The sequence below is a fragment of the Ixodes scapularis genome, unplaced genomic scaffold (genome assembly GCF_016920785.2).
Source record: "Ixodes scapularis isolate PalLabHiFi unplaced genomic scaffold, ASM1692078v2 PGA_scaffold7__128_contigs__length_106722199, whole genome shotgun sequence".
NCBI classification, from domain to species: Eukaryota; Metazoa; Arthropoda; class Arachnida; order Ixodida; family Ixodidae; genus Ixodes; species Ixodes scapularis.
This window is the reverse complement of record NW_024609882.1, coordinates 101,239,281-101,251,024: the sequence shown is the minus strand read 5'-3', so window position 1 is coordinate 101,251,024 and position 11,744 is coordinate 101,239,281.

Genomic DNA, 11,744 nt, shown 5'->3' with positions numbered 1-11,744 from the left:
TCCAAAGCAAGGAGTGCTGTACTCTGCTGTCTGGATTCAATTTCTATGAGAAGGTCACCTGAGGGCATCTTTTTGGCTTTGAAGTTCTTTCCGACCACACTTTCTAGCACTTTCGCAACAAGAAAGGGGGACATCTTGGAGAGTGGTGTATCGTCTTCAGAGTGAATAACCAAAAATTTGGGGAATGTAGGGGGAGATGAGGTCGTGTCTTTCAGAGGGACTTCGGTGCGGACCCTTTTCAGGGCCCGATCAGAGGGAGGTTTAGCTTTGGAACCCATGAGAGATGGGAGGAGATTCAGTGCCCGGGTGCACCGCCCACCACGGAGCCCAACAAGGGGGTAGGTAATGTGCCATAGCAAGAAGGGCTTGGCTGACACAATTACGCTACCAGTGCTGCCCGGGCACTATACCCTAGTGTGGTTGCAGGGACAGAACCTGTTTCCACTCAAGGTTGGCCCTTGCCGCCTAAGAAGGTGAAAAAAGGAAGGAAGAGAGTGTAGAAGAAAAGAGAAAGAGGTGGGAGGAAAAGTGAAAGAAAGAAGAAGAGGGTAGAAGAGGCGACTGGCTGAATCATCCTGGTCGGGCCAAGCCAGGACACCCGTCTACGAGAAGCAGGGGTCGAAGCGGTGTATTGCCTTGCCCGGGGGGCCCCGAAGGGTCCAAACATACCCCGGGCTCAGCTCAACCACCAGGGTCCCCTTTTCCCCGGACACGGGTTAAGCCACGCACAGCCAGACGTGGGTGGGCGAACCCACATGGCTCGGGGTTCGTAGTGACGCCACTCACCAAGCACCTACTAAAGTAGGTGCCCCCTGCGTGCGGGTATGGTGGCCCACGCGGCTGGGGTCCGTGGTGACGCTACTCACCAAGCACCTGGCACACAAGGTGCAGGCGCCCCCTGCGGAGCTCGGGGTCCGTGGAGACGCCACTCTCCAAACACCTGCTTTCACAGGTGCCCCCTGCGGGGTGTGGCCGACATGATATGGTATTCATATCCCGTGTTATTAGGAGTCTGCGTCTGTTTAATTACAGCAACCGGCATCCTGCCACTTTACAAATTATCTCCTTGCAATTTTTTTGCCCCTTGCTCTCGCACAAAATAATTATTCGTTTGATATTTAAATGTATTATTATTAGATGGGGGGTGCAACGATTTTATGATTAAGAGAATTTGCATCTCGTCATTTTTACGTTGTTTATCACGTCCCGGAGGATACAGAAAACATCTCCTTCATTAAGAATGTTGCGATTCCGCTGCATAATCGCAAAACAAAAGCCAAGCTTTTTCCCCCACCCGCAGCCGCAAGTGGCAGCCGAAGGAACTACGGCTAAAAGATTACGTGCCCTCGCTCGGCTCCAAGCTGCAGCATAACGCCCGCTAATGTCAGCAGAGAGAGGGAGAGGAAGCGTCCTCCGAGATAGCACACGGGAACCTACACGGCACTCCGAGTGACGTCACTATACTCCGCGACAACTTTTCTTGGCAATGCAGTGGAAGGTACAGGCTCGCGACCCCTCTCCCATTTTGAGTGTGCGCGGGCTCTTCTCCTCTCCCCGGAAATGGGGGAGGAGGAAAGCCTGCGTACACTAGAAATGGGAGAGGGGACGCGTGACATACCTTCCACTGCATTGCCAAGAAAAGTTGTCGCGGAGTATAGGAGTGCGATCAGGTGTCACCCTGAAGACTGGGAGTGAGTTGAGGGGTGCCCGAAATGCCAATAGCTATCTTTTTTTTTATGCAACAACTAGGACGCGCAGGCGAAATCGGTTTCCTGTTCTTTACTTCTGAAGTGTCAGAGAGCAACCACCACAAATTTTTGGCCGAAGTCCGGAAATCGTTACACCACCCTTTAAATAGTAACTTTTAAGCTTTGAAGTAAGTGAAGCCTCATGGTTCTTTTTTTTTGTTTTATAGAGGTTTTTCAAAGCACAAGTCGGCCGGTCTGCCAGCCACCTGCAGCCATGCTTGAACTGCATGATTACTCAGCATGTCCAGTGCCAACTGCTATTTAAGCTGCTCTAACCTGATTAAATTGACAGTCTGACAATCTTGTGTCTTATTTTTCAGAAAATAGAGTGTGCACCTCAAGACGTCGAGCAATGTTTGATGATTTAACCATTTGAACCAGTTGAATTACGGAGTCAACTTCGTTTTTTTTTTTTTTATGGTAAGTCACGAGTCTGAGTTCTTACAGATTGAGCATGTCCCTGAGGGGGAGGCAACGCTGATGTAGCTGATGTCACTTTTTCGACAACTGTTGTAGCAATATCAGCCACATCTAACATGTTGCCCCTAAAGCCCCAGTTTGAACATGTATCAAGCTTTTTTCTAATGCATATTTTAGCAGATTATGAGTTAACTTCAAAATGGAACTGCATGGTTCATTCTCGTTTTGTAGAGGTTTTTCAGAGCACAAGTTGGCTGATCTCTTGCAGCCTCCTTCAGCCATGCTTGCACTGCAGGGTTACTTTGCATGTCCAGTGCCAACTGCGATTTAAGCTACTCTCACTTGCTTTAACTGGCATTCTGACAGTCTTGTGTATGTCTTGTTTTTCAGAAGATACGGTTAGCATCTCGAAACGTCGAGCAACGTTTTATGATTTAACTATTTGAACAAGTCGAGTTACGGAGTCAACTTCGCTGGTGTATTTTCATGGTAAGTAAAAAGTGAGTTATTACAGATCGAGCACGACTCTGAGAGGGAGACAACGCTGATCCAGTTGGTGTCACTTCCGACAAGCTTTGTAGTTGTGTCCGTCGCATGTAACATTGTTTTGACTCCAACTGGTGTTACTATACACTATAGCTAGATTCAAACCTAATATGCTAAATTCATTTGAATCTAGTTACTATAGCTAAATTCAAACATACTAGGTCACCTGCTGCTGGCTTTTTGTAGCCGATGAACTTGCCACGTTTGAATCGCAAGTAGTATTAAGTAGTAACACGTTGCAAGCAACATATTGATGTAACAATTGTTTTCTTGGTAACACTAACTGTCACACGCTAAGTTTGTGGGAACTAAGTTCTGTATCACGTTATTTTTACTGAATAAAAAAGTACAATGTTATTTTGTAGTTATTTTTCTAATCTTTCTAATTACAGTTACATGGAGGAGCATGATCTGATGCATACCTTATATCTAGATTGTCATGGATAGACAATGACCAAAAAGATTAGGTATGCATTTCGGATTATGGATGACAAGTGCCGATGACAAAGCGCAGCTGGCAATGCAGGGAAAACACTGACAACAGATAAACAAGGAGAATATTTTTTTTCAACTCCCTCCAAAAGTTGTGCGTACAGTGAGGAGCAGTGGTGGAGAAAGGTAACCTCAGAGGCAATGCCTTTGCGTATTGTTGAGGTTTTAACCAGGAACAAATCCTTGTGCATGCAAGCCATTCCACCGAGTGTGCCAGTTGAAAGCTTGTTCAGCGATGGAAATGGATGTGCTTGCCTTCAGTAAAGTAAAACTTTTGGATGAAAATTTAGAAAAGCAACTGCTGCTTTAGAATAAGATGTAATAACACTGATGCAGGCACTTTGTGCAAAAAACCTGAGCATAGCCGGTTCCTAGTTTTCCTTGTTTTTTTGTTTAATAAAAGAAGTAAAGTAAAATAATGGAATTACCTCTTAGGAGTAACTGTAAGAGGTTACTTTTTTCTTAACTAGCTTAATTAGGTAGTCTTTTTATATAAAGTATCTTGGCCAAAGGCGACAAATATTGTAAGGGTCCTCTGATTGCATATTTTTTTCGCTTAGTTTATGTCGATGCCTACAAGGTCTTGCTCTAAGATTTGAAATCTGTTTTCTTTATATTCTAACACATTATAAGGTAACCTTTAAGTAAAGGGAACTGCATGGTTCTTAAGTATTGTTTGTAGGAATTTCTTGGAGCACAAGTCAGTTGTTTTCTGGCAGACTCCTGTGGCCATTGTACTGCAGGATTACCTTGGATAGTTATGGCCAGCTACGATTTAAGCAACTCTCATTTGTATAGATTGTCATTCGTGTTTGTCTTTTTTTTTCAGGAACTACATTCGGAATTGTACAACGTGGAGCAGTTTTTGACTATTGGTCACTTTGAAAAAGTCATATTGTGAAGTTGGCTGCACATGTTTTTTTGCTGGCAAGTAAATAGTTCAGTTTTTAAAATCTAGCATGTCTGAGAGAAAAGCAAACTTGATGTGACTGACAGCACCCTTCTGAAAACTGTTTGGACAATATTGATCACATCTAACCAGGGTTTTTCCCACGGTGGGTGGCGGTGGTTTCGCTGCCCACTAGCCCTGCTAGCCGCCCAGTTCTTTGAAAAACGTCTTGTGGCCTTCATGTCTTGGCACAGAAATCGCTGTGCTCGGCAGTCTTCTGTGCCAAGACATGCAGGTACAGGTCCCCACAACCCAAATTAATACGACTTGGTCGAGGTGCACGCAGAAGAAAGATGCGGCTGCTGCCTGTGTCCCCCTACCCTCCACAGTCATAGTCGGATGTCTATTTGTCCACAATGTATGGAGAAAAATCTGTGTCTAACATTTATTCTATCCTAACTTGTACAACTTCACTAGATCAAAAGCCACAGTTATTAAGAAGGCCTTCCACAAGATTGGCCTTTTCCTCATCTGTGCAGATCCGATATGGTCTCTAAATTAATTTTATGCGGTTGGCTTCACATATTTATTTCTTGTATATATAAAATAACTGGCGTAATGAAAGTTTCATGGTACCTTTTTTTTAATGGGTTGCTTGTCTCGGCTTGACCTATTTTCACTTTAAATTCGACAACATTTGTGGGCGAACCTTTTTGTCACTTTTCACCAGTCGGTTGGTCTGTTTTATGGTTTGTGTGACCGATTTGACTCTAGCACAGGCAACGGCAGAGGCACATGATGACAGCTTGGTTTGTATGAGCGCTCACGCAGAGAGAAAGCTTTTTAAAATCGTGCATCTGACCCTATGCTTTTGTCAGCTCCAAATCCAACTTGTAAATTGGAGTATATGGCATGCAGGTACACCAAAATGCATCGTTCGCACACATCAAAACAGTCTCTTAGAGAAAATTATGAAGAAGGGTCCGCCTTTCAACGAACAACAAAAAAAAAATGCGCAGTCAGAATGCGCTGACGAGGTGGCCAAGCAAGCTCCTTGAGTGGTAGGCACTTGGGGTAAAGGGAATGGCTAGATCACATATTGGGGGTAATCAGGTGCACAAAGTGTGGAGCTTGCAAACAGACTTGCATGTCATATATAAATACTCTGTAAATTTTTACCACTCGCTCAACTCAAAAGCGTGTGCACAGGTGTGCTCAAACGTGGGTAGGATGGAGCTCCCAAATTGTAAGATTGGGGACTGGGGACTAAGCTACTGCTTAGTCCCCAGTTTTTGATAGCAGTTTTAGTACACATGCACTCTTTCACCCGCTCAGTTCTGTGAAAACCTTCAGGGATATCTTAAGAGAAAATCAAGTTTCTATGTTCACACACTATGCACTCGAGGCTGACCACCTGATTCGACAACGAGAAAGAGTGCAACTAGCCCTTCGTTCTAATGGGAGATTTTGAGTGGCTGCCCAAACTTATGAAAGTCTGGGATATGAACTTAGCCAGTTTTACATAGACTCTTCTGCAACATCTCATGAACCTTAGACATAAAGCATTACTCAAACTGGATTGAGTTTTCCGGTTGGTTCATCAGTTCTCAAGAAATGCTTCACATTATAAACCAAATCACTATTGCAATTCCGGCCTTGCATTTTTTTTCTAAGTTTCGAACGAATTTAGGCTTGAAGTGTATCGGTTTTGACTAAGGAACAGGAGAACAAGACCCTCAAGTCAAACATTGGTTTTAGATATCGGGTCACAGGATGAACAATTAGAGGCAATGTCCATTTGACTTTTGTATAAGATTCATGGCTAATAATTAAATGGGCTGAGGGGGGCTGTGTTTTATGCACAAGCTCAATTTGCACGTCTTGTTGATCTGATATAGATATTTAATTATGTTTTCTCTGTTTTCTCTTCTTTAGCACATCATATTACATGCAGCACCTGAAAACAAAGGCAAAACACCACGGGGGGCTCTACTTTGGCTCTTCAAGGACCCAAATACAGTGTTCGAAGGTACTTTTCTTATTTTCTCATCAATTATTCAGGTGACATTGCATGATTGATGCCAGCAGCATAGGAAAGAGTATTCAATATTCGTTTAAAGAGATCCTTTTCCAATTCAAGATTCTGTAACTTTTTTTTTATAGAAAACCTGGTTGTATCAGCGTCATAATGAACATTACTTTATGTATAGGGCAGCATCACTAAGGGACTGGCTGTTAAATGAACTGGAGAAATCTGCACCTACAAGGATTGAGCTCATATTCTTACCAAAGGTCTATTTTAGCAGTGAACACCATTGTGACATGTGAAGGCACAGCTCCATCTCTGTGGAATGTGAAAACAGCATTCTCTATATTTTCAAGCATGAGTGCCGACGCAGATGAGTGAGAGTGACGTTTGGTGTTATCGAGAAGGTGCTTTATATCGCTGTTTAAAAATGCAATGACTGCGGTGGTCGTTCAGACTGCAGATAATGTTTTGTAATCCCACTACCTTCTATAATTCTGCACATTGGTCTGAATGCCAGAACTGACAGAAGAAAAAACAACTGATGCAGATGCATTGCTCAGCTGTGTTGCCTGCTTTCCACAACAGGTTGTGGCAGCTCTCGATTGTATACATTGGTGCCCATTGTCAAATTTAAATAATTTAGTTCTGTTTTTCACAGACTGGAGTTGCACCTTAAAAGTTTTCATGAGAATCTGTGTCACAAAAAGAAAACCTTTGATAAGTTCAGCTTGCTAAATGAAGGCATCAATTCTTCTCGCTCATTTTACAGCCCACCTTTCTATTGCCACCGCCCTATGCGGAGAGCAAGTCATCTGCTTCTTGCACAGACATTACGGTGATGTCAGAACGGTGACGAGCTCTCGTTGGCTTTGATTGGAAGGATATAGTGGGTAGACCACACTGCTAGACACCATGAGGTCCACCCCCTATTTTTTTTGTTCAATCAGACAATAAGAGCTTGGCCTTCTGTCATCACCGTAACCCCTGTGCAAGAAGCAGACAAACTTGTGCTCCACATAGGATTACGGATACTCAAGAGTGATTTCCGTAATATAAGTTACGGAAAGCCTGCTCTGTTTGCCCTTTTACCGACAACTTTTAAACACTTTTACGGATACTAGAGCGATTTCCGTAATAGGTTTTACGGAATGCGTATTCCAGTCCGTTGTTTTACGGACAGCTCTTGAATAGCGTTACGGATAGTAGAGCACTTCCCGTAATCTGTTTTGCGGAATGTCCTTTTATTTACGGATTGTGTACGTGTTTAAAAGGATTTTTCCGTGATTAGAATTACGGATGACCTTTCCGGCAGCATAGGTGCCAGAGAATTTCTCCGTAAAAAAGGGCAAATTTTTTTACAGATGGGCTATTGGCATTACCGCTATGTCGCAGCTCATTATTATTGTTTCATGGAGAGCGCAGACAAAAAGCATCCGCGAGCGTAGTTCAGATATGTCTGCTGCTCGTGTTCATCCGTGAAAGCCAGGGCTGCCTGTCGTAGCATGCATGCTTGCTCTCTAGCTTCAGCTGAGTCGCATACGTTTTGTGAATTAAAGTATACGGTCGTCCCGAAAGGTTCAGACATCGAGGGCGTTTCTCTGAAACATGCTTTGGGTGCACGTGGGCCTGTTTGTGAAGGATGTCCCTGTTGCCTAAAAAACGCAAATTTCAAAAGTGAAAGAAAAAAACAAGAAATAAGGACGGGTACACACTTATTCCCTTGTTTGAATTCAATATGAGCAGCTGTCACCATTGCTGAGAAACCCTCAGCACCGGCATTAGGTTCCAAGTTGTTATAGCATTTTTGAACTTCTGCATTGGAAAGGACGCAATAACATTGGTAAAATGTTTGCTCCAAAAGTGAGGATGTCTGCCCCAAAACCAGCTTTTGCCTGCTACAAGAGCTCCAAATCACCATTTGTCAGTTCCACCATTGCAGTTACCACTTGCTTGAACTTAATTTATTCTAACTGTGCTGTTTGTTTTACCTTTTCAGATCGAGCATCGCTCAAGGCAGGCGTTTTCTGTGACCTAATAAAGATACAACAGGTTTGATTTTGCATTTTACTTGTCATTTTATTGGCTGTTCTCCTTGAAGTTAACTTGCAGTGATCCTATGGCAGTCGAAAGTATGTAATAGCTTCTCTGGCAACGCTGCAATCTGGTTAGCCTATCCTATCAGCTCAGCAGTGATCACAATCACACCTTCCATCAAATACGTTCCATCAAAGACCACCACAATATGTTCCATCAAAGACCACCACAATACGTTCCATCAAAGACCACCACAATACGTTCCATCAAAGACCACCACATACGTGATTTGGGACATTCCATCAGTGGCAGTCAGACGTCGTCTGATGGACCATCAGGGCACGTTCCACCAGGGCTGCTGACTGGCAGTCAGTGTCCCAAATTACGTACCTTGATGGAATTTTCAATAGGGCCCCGTAAATACAAATATCCCGGTAGTTCTGCCCGTGCCTCGTAGTTCCCCCTTTCCTTCTCCTATCACCCCTTGCACCTCCCAGTTTCCCTTCCCCTTTATCACCTTTCCATCTCCCAAGTTTCCTTTCCGTCCCCCATATCACCCTTTCCATCTCCCTGTTAGCCTTCCCCCTTATAAACCTATCTTGTCGGGGTCTCGCTCAGGGTGCAGTGTCTTAGCCCAAAATTAACGTCGTTGCTAAATGAAAGAAAGTGGCTGTCCTGTGCTTGTCCTCTGTGTTTTAGTCTTTCAATTTTATGTGTGTTGTCTGCAGTGAAGCGTGTGCAATATATTTGGATGCACAGTTAAGCGACGGAAATTGCGCGAGTCGTGCTCGGCAGTGTGCAATCGTGGTGACGCTTCGTTCAAATGACCGAAGGCTCACTTTGGTTGTGCGGCGTACCGGAGAACTGCCTTGAAGCTGGTAGTTCCCGTGCCGAGCTTTAGGTGATGCTGTGCTGCTTCCTAAATTCTTCTGGCGTGGACATGCATTTTCACGGAGCACAGGTGTTTCCGTTAGTATTGATTCCACTAGTCTGTAGCACGTTTCGTCGACAAAAGTTTCATCAACACTCGGTACGCAAATTGCAAACTCATCACGCGTGTTACCTACCCAGTTCACCCGTTCACGCCGCTTTGTGACGACAGTCTGCAGCGGCTCATTGCCAGAAAAGTGGTCCCACATCCATTTCAGTTCAGTTCGTTCACGGCAGTCGCCAAACCCCGAAGGAGAGGATTTATTCGGACAGAATGCCACTAAAGCAGTGCAGCTTCTTTAGTGGTCAGGATAGACTCTATTCTGTCAGTTTTGTTATGTTGTAACTAATGCTTGCTCCAGTCCTATCTTCTATCAATATTTAGTATTCTTTGGAAAGTTCCAGGTCATGCTCAGCTGTCATCGTATGTTCTGGTGGAGGTGATGGGTACTTTACCCAAAGCCGTTCACTCTGTGCGCACCTGGCGGCTCCTCAGCCCAATGTCCCGATAACGGGACACGGCTGGCGGACTATCCCGCGTCTTAAACCCCAGCAAGCCATGAACCAAGTCCTAACCCAAGCCCGGCAGAAAAACCGCACGACGAGCGAGTACCACAAGAACGAACCTCGGAAATACACCAGGAAGAACCTGAAATCCGAGCCAGTTGCTGCAATCAGCAAAAACCATCGGATGTCGGTCTTTTGCCAGAAAAACCGAAGCTGACTAAGCCAACAATGAAAAACCTGAAGCAGCAAACCGTGTCCGCTCCCACCATTGTTTGCATGCCCGTCGCGCCTCACACTCCGACGCCCTTTCACTCAAGGTCTATGAAGACGTCGAGGGCTCGATTAAACAATATGACTGTGTCGCCCGCCACAGTGGGTGGACAGACAACCAGCTTCTGCAGAACCTATACTTCTCGTGGAAGAAACTGCCAGGCACTGCTTTGAGAACCACGAATCCTCCTTATTGTCATGAAAAGTTTGCAAGATCGAGCTGAAGTGCACGCTCATCAGCCACCATTGACGAGAGAGAGCTGAATTCAGATCCTGTCTAGGACATGGCCCCAACGAGAGCGTCACCGCCCTCGTGGACGATGTTTTGCGCCTGGTCGAGCACCACCGCAAACCCTGATGCTACAGAAGACAAGAAGCTAAGAACCCCATGTCCCTCATGTGAGGGACAACACCTTCGGCAGCCTTGTCTGCAACCCCACGATAACAGTCCAAGGGTTCATATCACCGAGGCTTCCAACATTGAATGTACACCGCAGACCCGATCCTGTCACTATCAACCACTCCCCAGCGTCTCGACACTCCAGTCGTCCAGCTGCAACTTTGACACCAGCCTCCCAGGCATCCGCAACATTATCCACACCGTTGTCCGGGAGAAGATCAGGAAGCTACTTCCTGCCATCAGTCGCCTAGCTTTTAATTTGATTGCCAAGATTGTTTCGGAACAAGTTCGACAGGCATTTGAAATGGAGACTTCTTCGAGCGAAGCGGCATCTGACGAACAGAGGGCGGCTTATAGCACAAAGTCACGACGTTCGCCACCGGATCCCTGTTAGTATTCAGTGCCCATTCAACGAGACACCCCAACGCCGAAGCATTCCTGACATCGGGAAGAACCAGTGTAGGTCAGCGCTGAACAAAATACACTGAAGAAAACGGAGGTGCTGCGAATGGTCGGCCGAAAACCACTCTGCTACCATTGCATGAGGCCGACCATGTTGACTGGTGGTGCCCATACCAATCAATTGGCCTGAGACCACGTCTCAAGGAGCGTCCGCGGGGCATTGAGGATTATCTTCGGCGGCCTTTGTCCCTGGTGCATGCTGACAATACCCCGAAGCTCCTGATCTCCATCACCTCGAAGGGAGGTGAGCACGACAAAGCCGGTGAGCGGCAATGCAAGGACAGGTGGTGTCAGTGTCGGTTGTCGTCGAAGGACAATAGCTAATATTTTAATATTTGGTGTCGGTTGTCGTCCAAGGACAATAGCTAATATTTTGCTGACATCAATGATCTGTGTCCACGTCACGAAGCACACAGTTTCCAACTTTGAGAGAGAATGCCGCTGAGTGACTTGAAGAAATTGAATGGTTGGGTTGTTCTCAAAAATGGACACCGAGCATCACCGGACTTCACATTGCCGCACGAGACTTACACAAGTAGCAGGTCGGGGGATGCAGAAAAAAAATTGCCATTCTGAAATGGAAGTGCAATGGCTTGGATAGCAAACTAACATTGTTGCTAGCCATCAAGTCAACGGTACAGCAAAATGCACAGCCGCGTAAGCAATGCGTGTCCGAGCTTGCTTCATTGACGCAGAAAGCCAGCAGGAAAATTTGCGGATTAGAAGATGATGTCAGTGGTTACAAAACGGCATCAGTCGGTCAAAGTTGCCACTCGACCAAACTGAACACCGACGTGCCAGGGGCACAGAAACTACGACTGAACGCCTGACACGAGACTGCCGCAGAAGGAACTCGGTATGGAACCATTCACAAAGAACCTATAATTATGTAATTAAGTGGAAATATACATGTTTGACACACTAATCAAATAAACATATTTACAATGGCCTTTACGCCTTCAGAGTCTATACACAAAGAATTGTCTTCACCGCACGTGCTGGACCTTTTAAGGACAC